This window comes from Euprymna scolopes, chromosome 14 (assembly GCF_053919585.1).
Source record: "Euprymna scolopes isolate OS-2025 chromosome 14, ASM5391958v1, whole genome shotgun sequence".
Lineage (NCBI taxonomy): Eukaryota > Metazoa > Mollusca > Cephalopoda > Sepiida > Sepiolidae > Euprymna > Euprymna scolopes.
This window is the reverse complement of record NC_136495.1, coordinates 121,607,655-121,621,274: the sequence shown is the minus strand read 5'-3', so window position 1 is coordinate 121,621,274 and position 13,620 is coordinate 121,607,655.

The window sequence follows — 13,620 nt, the reverse complement described above, 5'->3', positions numbered from 1 at the left end:
TAATAAATATACTAATAAAATATATAATAAAATATACTAATAAAATATACTAATAAAATATATAAGAAAATATACTAATAAAATATATAATAAAATATACTAATAAAATATACTAATAAATATACTAATATAATAAAATATACTAATAAATATACTAATAAAATATACTAATAAAATATATAATAAAATATACTAATAAATATACTAATAAAATATACTAATAAAATATATAATAAAATATACTAATAAAATATACTAATAAAATATACTAATAAAATATACTAATAAAAAAAGGGGAGAGGCATTGATTCGTGAAAGAAAAATATTCCATTTGTTTCTGCTGCAGATTCTTTTAAAAACAAATGTGATCTCAGAATTGAAGAAAATATTCAACGTCAGAATGCATGAAAATGGAGCTTTCAAATTTCTGGGATTGTGCATTATCAATTCTCATCTCAAAAGTTCAGAAACATAATAGAATAGTTTATAATGTGCGCCATCCAAGTTACTTGGCAATGAATGATTGTGGCTACTGATACATTGAACTTTGTAATAAACCTGTCATGGGAAATTCTTTTAATTTCTGTTCAAATGTTATTTTCGAATGCAGCAATAGTCTAGGGATTGTTAGAATGAACCTTGTCTTTTATATATCTCCACAGAAAATAATTCCGTGCACATTTTCCAGGCCTAGCCTATTTGTGCGGACCAAAGATGGTTTGTACATTGAGAGATGAACTCATCTTCAGGGAAGTAGTGATGGATGTATCCGGGCAAAGCATTAGAGCAATGCAATGTTGCTCTATATTGCTAACCCATCACAGTATTTTAGCCATTTTTATGTCAAATGTTAATGATAGCGATAATAAACTAGAGGCATTTCTTTTGATCACCTATAGCAGTGTTTTGGACTTTATTGTTTGGATTAAATTGACTATTTGGCAAAATCTCCTCATTAGGAATGTCATTTAGGTATCCCGCCACAGAAGATAATCCAGATGCGATAGCTCTGGAGAATGCACAGGCTAAAGGTGGTTCATATCGTGAGAGACAGATTTGTCTTCAGAGAGATGAGCTTAACTTCAGGGAAACAGTGATTGGATATTATCGAGTATAGTATTGGAGCAATAGATTCTTGTTCATTTTCAATGTAAATTTTCATCGTTCAAACACTACCGTGTTTGAATATATGGTTAAGTGACAGTTTTGGTCATTTAGAACTGCTTTAAAGCTTCACCGATCACTCATTTTTTCGACCAAATCTCAAACAATTATTACAGTTCATAGATCACCTTCTCAGCCATGGGCATGGAATTTGTGCCTTCATTAAGGATGGCTTCCCGTGTGGCAGAGATATCTCTAGAGAAGATCCTAATTTACCCTATATGTGCTTCAGGGTTGCACTTGCTAACACCACTGCATTTATATTTGCCCTCTATCGGCCCCACAACAGCGGAGTTACTATCTTTAAGAGCATATCTGAGAAAATAGACCACATACTGTCTGCACATCCCTCGGCTAACATCCACATCTGTGGTGACTTCAACATCCATAACGTGAAATGGCTGACCCATTCAAATAAGACAGATGATGAGGGGAGGTTTTGTCATGATTTTGCCATTGCTTATGACCTCACTCAGATTGTTTGCGAACCCACCCATATGCCTGATACACATGGTCAATATGCAAGCCTCTTAGACCTTTTTCTCTCAACTTCCCCTGAGCTATGTTCATGTTCCGTTCATTCTCCTCTAGGGTCCTCCGACCACTCCGTCGTATCAGTTAAGATAAAAACGAAATGTAATAAGTCCCCAGACGTACCCCTCCACCGTACTGTATACCGATACTCTATGGCTGACTGGGATAGCTTCCGTACATTCATATCTGATTTACCTCTGCACTCCATGTTTAAAATGGATGTGTCCTCTATAGTATCAGATCTGACCGAATGGTTAATTGTAGGCATAGACCGATTCATACTATCTAAAAAATTCCAACAAAAACCTAACAGCCAGCCATGGTTCTCCCCAGAATGTGCTGTTGCTATCATGCACAGAAATCACTTTTTCCATAGCTACCAATGTAATAGATGCACTGAGACAAAAGCTACTTCCAGGACTGCCAGCAACCACTGTAAAAGAGTAATAAAAAATGCAAGAGAGCTATATGCCCAGTCTGTTAAATCCAAGGTAGCTGATCAGCGGCTTGGTTCCCACCAGTTTTGGCAAATAACAAATAGGATCTTGAACAGAAGTGTGCGTTCTATCCCAACCATTATCAATGGACCAGAGGTCATCTCGTCAGCGTCAGACAAGGCCAAACTATTTGCAAAGAACTTTGCAGCTAATTCTACCCTATGCGACGAAGGCCATCAACTCCCCATATTTCCTCCTACAAGACAGAACAAGCTAGGTAACATACAAATATCCGTGCATGAGGTCGCCAAGCTAATAAAGAACCTAGATTCCAGTAAAGCAACTGGCTCTGATGGCATCCCAATTATAGTGTTAAAAAAGCTTCAACCAGAACTCGCTCCCATACTTACAAAACTATTTAAGCGCTGCCTTACGGAGAAGTGCTTTCCGACTCCCTGGAAGACCTCATCAGTTTTCCCTGTATTTAAGAATTCAGGTGATAAGTCATCTCCCTCTCAGTACAGACCAATAAGTCTCCTGTGTGTTATGAGTAAGTTGCTGGAATCCATATTAAATAGAGAAATAGTCAACCACCTCAGCAGGAACAACCTTCTTAGTGACACACAATATGGTTTCCGCTCCGCAAGATCTACCGCAGATATGCTTACAGTTATATCCCACAGGATTAGTGAATCTCTTGACAAAGGCTTCCTTTCTAGGGCAATTGCTCTTGACATATCAAAGGCCTTCGACAAGGTATGGCATAAGGGTCTACTTCACAAGATTTCCAGCAACGGTATAACTGGAAATGTTTTCTCAATCATTAAATCATTTCTCTCTGATAGGCTCATAAGAGTAGTGGTAGATGGACAAAAATCGGAGGCCTGCAATATAAATGCTGGAGTCCCTCAGGGGTCAATCCTGGACCCAACTCTCTTCCTGATCTACATCAATGACCTCCCTAAACACATACTTAAATCATTCGTTGACATCTATGCTGATGACACGACCATCTACGGCAACACATCAAAGGCTGTAAATGACAAAGTTCTCTCTGATTCTCTCTTCTCTGATCTCGAGCACGTGGTTCAGTAGGGGAAGACATGGTTGGTTACCTTTAATGCATCCAAAACCAAACTCCTATCCTTACATCATCAACGCTCTGATCCCCATCTGGCATGATGTGATGGATGGCTCTCGTCTGGGTGAGGCCCCGTGTTTTGACAAGCTTCTGGGTTTGACCTTTACTCCTGATCTGAAATGGAACACATACATCAAGTCTGTTGCCAAGGTCGCTGGAAAGATGGTGGGATCCTTCTACCGCTCCAGAAGATATCTCACTACTGATGCAATTCTCTATCTATATAAAAGCCAAGTACGTCCAAGGATGGAATACTGTTGCCATATCTGGGCAGGAGCTGCTAAAAACAGCCTATCCTGCCTTGACAGAGTACAAAATAGACTTTGTGGCTTAGTGGGGGATGCCCTTTTCTCTACCCTGCAATCTCTCTCCCACAGAAGAGATGTTGCGAGCCTATCTTTGTTTTATCGTTATTTCCATGGCAGGTGCTCGTCTGAACTCCAATCTCTGGTCCCCCCTCGCCAATCTTTCACGAAAAACACCCGTCTAGCTGAATCAACTGTGAAAAATTTCCCCTACTCTTTATCTGTGCCTAAATCAAAACGTGGATTCCATGAACAAAGCTTCTTTCTTAGAACTGCACGCCTGTGGAACTTTGTTCCGTCTGCCTGCTTCCCACCTGACTACAACTTGGATGTCTTCAAGTCCAATGTTAACAAATTCCTAATGAACCGCCCCCTTAAGTAAACACTCCATCAAATCTCCAAACTAACGTAATGTACTTGCAATAACCCTTATCCCTGAGTGGCTTCCGGGCCTTGATAAGTGATGATCAGTGTGCAAAAAAAAAAAAAAAAAAAAAGCTTTATTTTGAAAAAAAATTGAAATTTTTGTCCAGTAAAACAAATGTTTCTGGTGTTCAAAATTGTAAAAATATGTCAGGAGGTGAACAACGCCTTTTATGATTGGTTTCCATAGCAACCACGTCGCTTCAGTGACTACTGTTGCTACTAATTCAAAAAGAGAAGTAACAAGAGAGAATGACAGCACGAAAAGGAGATAATTGGGGGGATATTTTTGAAAGCAGACGAGTACCTTATATTGTTATTACATGTGTGTTTATGGGGGCAAAAAAATAAGACTGAAATTAAACAAAGAACAAGTGAATTTATTGGAAGCCTGGAAAAATCATGGATTACAATAGAAAAATTCGAGCATGTAAAGTAATATGGTTAAGCTTAAACATGGAAAAGTACAGGACTAGTTGTTAAAACTGGAAAAGAAAAGGACAGGATATTCTAATAAAAAATATAATAAATTTATAACTTAAAATATTGCAGTATTAAGAATTTTTTTAAATTAAATTCATAACATTATATAATCAATTCTTAATTCTGAAATATGAAAAGTTATAAATTTATTATATTTTTTACTAGAATATCTTGTCTTTTTCTTTTCCAGTTTTTCCCACTAGTCCTTTACTTTTCTATGTTTAAGCTTAACCATATTACTTTTCATACTTGCATTTTCGATTGTAATAAGAAATGATACCAATAACATTGGACAACAATTTTTTACTTTTTGAATGTTGTCTAGATTTCTACAATTGATTTAGGGTATTTTTGCATTGTTGAACCAGAAAATGGAATTTCTTTCCATCAGGTAAAGTTTTTGTGCTAAACTGATTTGAAAAAAAAGTTCAGATCTTGTGACAAAATCGATTACATTTTTGTGCCATTATCAACTGATTTTGTCAATCATTCTAAATATGTTTTTAAGAGAAAAACTGTTTTCACAACAGCATATATATTTTTTAATTACATTTACAACCAAAACAAGGCAACACAAACACTTTGATGTAGCGGGCTACTATCAAGGACATAAGTTGCAGGGATACTATGTAGGGAGTTGAGCAACAAGACGTCTGTTCACATTAGACTTGAACTTATGCATGTTAATACAGTTGAGGAAGCAGGAGTAAGCACATTAGATTCGCCCTAAATCAGCTGAAAAAAGGAAGACAACACATTTGTTATTGACTAATATAATAAAATATACTAATAAATATATTAATAAAATATACTAATAAATATACTAATATAATAAAATATAGTAATAAATATAATAATAAAATATACTAATAAAATATATAATAAAATATACTAATAAATATACTAATATAATAAAATATACTAATAAATATACTAACAAAATACGCAAATAAAATATATAATAAATATACTAATAAAATATACTACTAACATATATAATAAAATATACTAATAAAATATACTAATGAAATATACTAACATAATAAAATATACTAATAAATATACTAATACAAATATACTAATAAAACATATAATAAAATATACTAATGAATATACTAATATAATAAAATATACTAATAAAATATATAATAAAATATACTAATAAATATTCTAATATAATAAAATATACTAATAAATATACTAATAAAATATACTAATAAATATTCTAATATAATAACATATACTAATAAAATATATAATAAAATATACTAATAAATATACTAATATAAAACAATATACTAATAAATATACTAATAAAATATATAATAAAATATACTAATAAATATACTAATAAAATATATAATAAAATATACTAATAAAATATACTAATAGAATATATGATAAAATATACAAATACATATATTAATAAAATATACAAATAAATATACTAATAAAATATACAATGAAATATACTAATAAAATATACAATAAAATATATAATAAAATATACTAATAAATATATATAATAAAATATACTAATAAATATATTAATAAAATATATAATAAAATATGCTACTAAATATACTAATATAATAAAATATACTAATAAAATATACTAATAAAATATATAATAAAATATACTAATAAAATATATAATAAAATATACTAATAAATATACTAATATAATAAAATATACTAATAAATATACTACTAAAATATACTAATAAATATACTAATAAAATATACTAATAAAATATATAATAAAATATACTAATAAATATATTAATAAAATATATAATAAAATATACTAATAAATATACTAATAAAATATATAATAAAATATACTAATAAATATATAATAAAATATACTAATAAATATTCCAATATAATAAAATATACTAATAAATATACTAATAAAATATACTAATACATATTCTAATATAATAACATATACTAATAAAATATATAATAAAATATACTAATTAATATACTAATATAATAAAATATACTAATAAATATACTAAAAAAATATATAATAAAATATACTAATAAAATATATAATAAAATATACTAATACATATTCTAATATAATAAAATATTATAATAAGTATACTAATAAAATATATAATAAAATATACTATACAAATATATAATAAAATATACTAATATATATTCTAATATAATAAAATATACTAATAAAATATATAATAAAATATACTAATAAATATACTAATAAAATAAAATATACTAATAAAATATATAATAAAATATACTAATAAATAGTCTAATATAATAACATATACTAATAAAATATATAATAAAATATACTAATAAATATAGTAAGAAAATATACTAATAAAATATATAATAAAATATCCTAATAAAATATATAATTAAATATACTAATAAATATATTAATAAAATATATAATAAAATATACTAATTAATATACTAATAAAATATATAATAAAATATACTAATAAAATATACTAATAGAATATGTGATAAAATATACAAATAAATATATTAATAAAATATACAAATAAATATACCAATAAAATATACAATAACATATACTAATAAAATATACTAATTAAATATATGATAAAATATACTAATAAATATATTAATAAAATATATAATAAAATATGCTACTAAATATACTAATAAATTATATAATAAAATATACTAATAAATATACTAATATAATAAAATATACTAATAAATATACTACTAAAATATACTAATAAATATGGTAATAAAATATACTAATAAAATATATAATAAAATATACTAATAAATATACTTTTAAATAAACAATATAATAAAATATACTAATAAATATACTAATAAAATATACTAATAAAATATACTAATAAATATATTAATAAAATATATAATAAAATATACTAAAAAATATACTAATATAATTAAATATACTAATAAATATAATAATAAAATATACTACAAATATATACTAAATATGCTTCTAAATATACTAATATAATTAAATATACTAATAAAATATACGAATAAAATATACTAATAAAATACTAATAAATATACTAATATAATAAGATATACTAATAAATATACTAATAAAATATATAATAAAATATACTAATAAAATATACTAATAAAATATATAATAAAATATACTAATAAATATATTAATAAAATATATAATAAAATATACTAATAAATATACTAATAAAATATATAATAAAATATACTAATAAATATACTAATAAAATATATAATAAAATATACTAATAAAATATATAATAAAATATACTAATAAAATATACTAATAAAATATATAATAATATATACTAATAAATATATTAATAAAATATATAATAAAATATACTAATAAAATATATAATAAAATATACTAATGAATATACTAATATAATGAAATATACTAATAAATATACTAATAAAATATATAATAAAATATACTAATAAAATATATAATAAAATATACTAATAAATATATTAATAAAATATATAATAAAATATACTAATAAATATATTAATAAAATATATAATAAAATATACTAATAAATATACTAATAAAATATATAATAAAATATACTAATAAATATACTAATAAAATATATAATAAAATATACTAATAAAATATATAATAAAATATACTAATAAATATATTAATAAAATATATAATAAAATATACTAATAAATATACTAATAAAATATATAATAAAGCATACTAATAAAATATATGATAAAATATACTAATAAAATATATAATAAAATATACTAATAATTATATTAATAAAATATATAATAAAATATACTAATAAATATATTAATAAAATATATAATAAAATATACTAATAAATATACTAATAAAATATTTAATAAAGCATAATAATAAAATATATAATAAAATATACTAATAAAATATACTTATAAAATATACTAATAAATATACTAATAAAATATATAATAAAATATACTAATAAAATATACTAATATAATAAAATTGATACATCTTTTTGGTTCAATCTGTAATTGTGTAATTAATACAAGTTCATTTATGGAAATATTGCATGTCAAATATGTATTTCTTATAAATTTTAAATATTCCTTTGGACATGATTTTTTTTAATTATTCACTAATAGCAACAGATAATAGTTAATAAAATGTCCCTTTCAAAAACCAATATGCCAATATCATGAATTTTCATAAGATGTACTGGTGGCTTGGCAGGTCGAGAGCAGGCGCAAGGCATTTCCATGAATATAAAAAGCCAAATTAATTCGTGATGGTCTCTTATGTTCTGCATAATTAATGGATGAACGCTATTGAGAATGTTTTGCGAATCCATTGTTCAACTCATCTCAACAACTATCGGTTGGAACAGAAATCTCCTTATGTTTTATTCTCGTATACCAAAAAGGCACCAAAACAGTGTCTGCTGTATAATCGTCTAAATGTTGATATGCGTACTTGAAACTTCCTGATGTGTATACGTGTCATTAAATGTCTATTGTTGGTGATTCTTCACTGTTTGAACCCTAGCTTATGTTGTTGCTGTCTATTCATGATATATTCATATCTAATTGTTCATATGTGTGTGTGTGTGTGTGTGTGTGTGTGTGTGTGTGCGTGTGATACATGTATTTTGGACATACCTTAACTTCATGCGTCATTGATCTTGTCCACCTGGAATTCATCTTGTCCTTGGGGGAGGGGGGAGCTGGAACCTTTTTGGACGAAACACATTGACTTCAAGAACGATGATTGGTTTTATATAGTTTTTATTCACTTTCCAAGTGTCGATCGCAGAAGAATGGAAAGTGAATATCTTTGCTTGAGTGGTTTGCTTCTAGCTCTCTATTTTCACACACGTCAGCTCCCTCCCCAGTGAAGGGTGGGACAATCTGTTAAACCGTCCGCTCTGCTCAACGTCCAAATTCTAACTCTCAATGATCTCCAGCTAACCTGATCACGTGACTCACACGTTGATCCGATCAGCTGACCAGCTCTTTCGGTAAACTTGTCTATGATATAATTTTACCATATTTTGACAGATTTTATGAATATTTTTCATATTCATCTCCCGCCCATCTCTCCAGTTATATAGATAGATAGACCGAGATGCATAGATACAGAAATAGATAACTAGATAGATCGACACTTTTGTGTGTTCGACCTATTACATAGCACTTATAAGAACAACATATTTTAATAGTTCTTGTCCTGTGCTGATGTTGATGCATGGCCAAGGTTTGCCACCGATTCTGTTACTGACTGTGCCTAAAATTTAAATTCAATTGGGAGGTGATGGTTGGCAAGTGGGTAACGATAAGGAATGTCAACCTGGGTGTTCCAAGTTCGAATCTCGTTCTTTCCACAAAAAACACACCTTCACAAGATGTTGGCAACCTCCATGTAGTTCATCCTGTAAGTACCCGATGTCTTTCTAGAAAGAATTCTGGCTGGAAAAATATCAAGGTAGCCAATGCCAACAATAGAATCTTCGTGTCTACATGATATGATGGTGATTTAAATTCAATTGACTATCCAACATATTCTTCTCTAATAAACGTCCACAAGAGAAATTTCTTGAAAGATAAATAAATAAAAAACATATTTGGCCGTTGTTCAAATTTTTTCAATTTAATCCGAAAAAGCAAATATCGATTTGCCAGCTGCAATGCTATCTAAATCTGTTGGCGAGAAATCTTACCGACATTATTTTATAGATACACTAGAAAGATTACTCATCCTGGGATGGTTAAAATTAATTCCCGAAACAGATTTTTTTCTTTTTTTTTTTTTTTTGCGCCACATTAACGTCCCCCTTTTTTATTTTAAGAAGGTGACGTCATGATTAGCTTTTGTAAAGCGAGAGTTCAATAAAGCGTTTGTCCTAATTCACCCCTCCTCCACCCTACCCGCATTACCTCAACTCCCATTCAGCATTCTACGTTGTTACTGGATTCATAACCTTTTTTTAATTCTCGTTACGTGTTTAATAATCGGTGAAAATAAATTATTTATAGACTCATTATTTCTGGACAATTTTAAAGATCAACACTTCTTCTTCTTCTTCTTCTTCTTCTTCTTCTTCTTCTTCTTCTTCTCTTTCCCTGAGTAAAAGGTGTTTGCGAAACCACGACATACTTCTTTTCCCTGATTACTTTTTCTTCGACTACTACTTTTGGTTCTTCGTCTTCTTTGCCTTCTTTTTTCTTTTTTTTTCTTTCTTTTTCTTATTATTTTTCCTTTTCTTCTTTTTATTCTCGTTCTTTTTCGTGTTTCTCACACTGACAGAGAAGTACTCTCGTTTGAAATTGAACAGTTTAGGTAATGATCACCAAAAGTTTCTTCTGAGATTTTGTTTTTTACTGATGAAATAAATAATTTTTCTAATTGTTGTTTCATTTTTTTTTTTTTTCTAGTGCGTTCGATTATTTCGCCAGCTCTTCTCGGGGAACGATAATTGTAATAATGATCAACGCCAGTGGTAATAGCGACAAACAGAATAATAAGTCGTGGCAGTGTTTATTTGTGAAAATTAGTTGCCAACTTTTGGCCGAGATATTCGGATGCTCTGTCGTTGATAACAGGCGATTCTAATGCTATCTGCTTCGATGCAAATAACAAATTTATCATTGTAATAATTCGATATCTGCTCGTGTATAAAGTCAATATTTTCTCAGAAAAGAATTGGCAATTCAATAACATAGACTATTTTTAGATGAGGCCAAGTATTCTCTATAAAAGCTTCTGTTAATCGGTCAGTAGGTTGGTCAATCAGACAGTCGGTTATTAGATCGGTCGGTTGGTTGGTTGGTTGGTTGGTTGGTAGATCGGTTGGTCAGTTAGTTGATCAATTGGGCTTTCAATCTGTCAGTCTGACTGACTGACCGACTGCTCAACTAACCGACTGACTGACCGGCTGACGGTTTGACAGACTGACTGACTGACTGTTCAACAGATCAACTGGCTGAGTGACCAATCTAATAACCGATTGACTTATCAACTGATTAATCGACCGACTGATCGACTGGTCAACTAACCGAGTGATTGACTGACCGGCTGACAGACTGATTGACTATCCAATTTATCACCTGACTGATTGACTGACCGATTTACTAATTTACTGACTGACCTACTGACCAACTAACCGAGTGACTGACTGACCGGCTGATAAAATGACTGATTGACTGACCTATTACTAACTGATTGACTGACCGACTGACTAGCTAACCGAGTGATTGACTGACCGGCTGACAGACTGATTGACTACCCAACTGATCACTTGACTGATTGACTGACCGATCTACTGACCGACTGACTGACTGGATTCATCCCAAAATCTGTTATTTATGCTTCACAATCTAGCAAAAACACATATCCGCAGATGTAAAATGATCTATGAGGATGATTCTTACACTTGTGTATCATTGTAATATTAATCTAGACACGAAGAGAAAAACAAACTGGCTATTCAAAGTTACCCATATTATATTATGGCCCGGGCAACGTCGGGTGTCCCGGGTAGAGAGGTAAGTGACCGATATTTGGGCTTGTGACAATATTATGGAAATAACAAAATGTTTTGATAACGGAATAATGTTTTGAAATAGGACTGAAAGTTAATGAAATATGTAAAACATTAAAATGTTTAGAAGGCTGTTTAATAATATAGAATTGGAATACTTGGTTTTAATAAACAAAGATACGTGACAAACAACAGGTAAGGATCTTTGGTTACGTAGATACATGATATAACGAATTTAGAGACACTTTAGAAAGTTAGTTAGTAGAGTCTCTAACGTGTGACTGAGAGAGATGGTCGGGAGACGAGATGGCACCTAACAGGCGCAAAATCGATAATTAACATGTAAACAAGACTGTATCAGCGTTTAACCTTTCCAAAATTTGAACACCATTCTGGAATAAAGGTTGCGAAATAAACCCGTAGTGTCGTGGTAGAATTTTCGTTGCAGCTTTCTGTCCAACAAGATCAAATATGGGCCAAGTGTGTTCCCTAACTGGCCAAATGTAGTAACCCCAAAGAACGGTATTCGTCTCTTTTGTTGAAGGTATGTCTTCCTTTTGTCTGGCAATAAACAAATATGTTTATTCCGCCCCTTATTTATTGTTATATGTGAACATACCCAAGATAAGTTGTTTTGTGACATTTTGAAAAGTAAGCGATCACACGTAAATAAATGTATGAAGAACAGACGCACATTCAATAAGACACTCGTTACATACACGTGTGTATATATATATATATATATATATATATATATATATATATATATATATATATATATATAAAGAATATATGCACACCCCCACGGGAATACAACATATCCCCGTTTCGTGAGGTTTCAACACCCCTCTATATTACATTGTAAAACAGCAAGATCTCCAAAGGAGATTAAAACGCGACAATTTCTTTTCAATAATTGAAGCTTCCATCAACTGCACAAGATAATGAAATATTACGATGCCTCTGTTCAGTCTCGAAAGACAAAGGATGCCCCCTGTAGGGGCAGCTGCGCAAGTAATTATGAGGCAAGGGGGTTGCGCAATCCACAACAACACCTTTCCTAAATCGGCACTGTTTGGATTCAGTGGCAAGGAAAAGTACAGGATGACTGGAAACAATGCTGAGATAAACGGAAAGCACATGTAGCACCTGTAAGTCCCAAATGGTCACCCATTTAGTTCTGACTAGGTGCAACTAGGCTTAACTTCGGTGATCCAGTGGAAACCGGGAATGTAAACGTAATTATGCCATATGATAAAGTAAAGATTTCATAACAGAACGAACTGATGAAGTAATGCACTCATTTTCTCATCACATATTTCCATATGCCGACTATACTAGTCAATTTGTTTTGTTTTTTTTCATTGTTATTGTTGGATGTAAATAAATTGTTCAATGTTATTGTTGGATGTAATTAATTCAATAAGGCACTCGTTACATACACATGTATATATGTGCAGAATACGGTAGAACCCCGGTGTACGGCATTAAGAACTAGTAACAAAATACAGTACAGTACATAATACACATATATATAATCAAATAGCATTATAAATAACACCGTAAGGTGAGGGAAGTACCGTAGCCAGGGG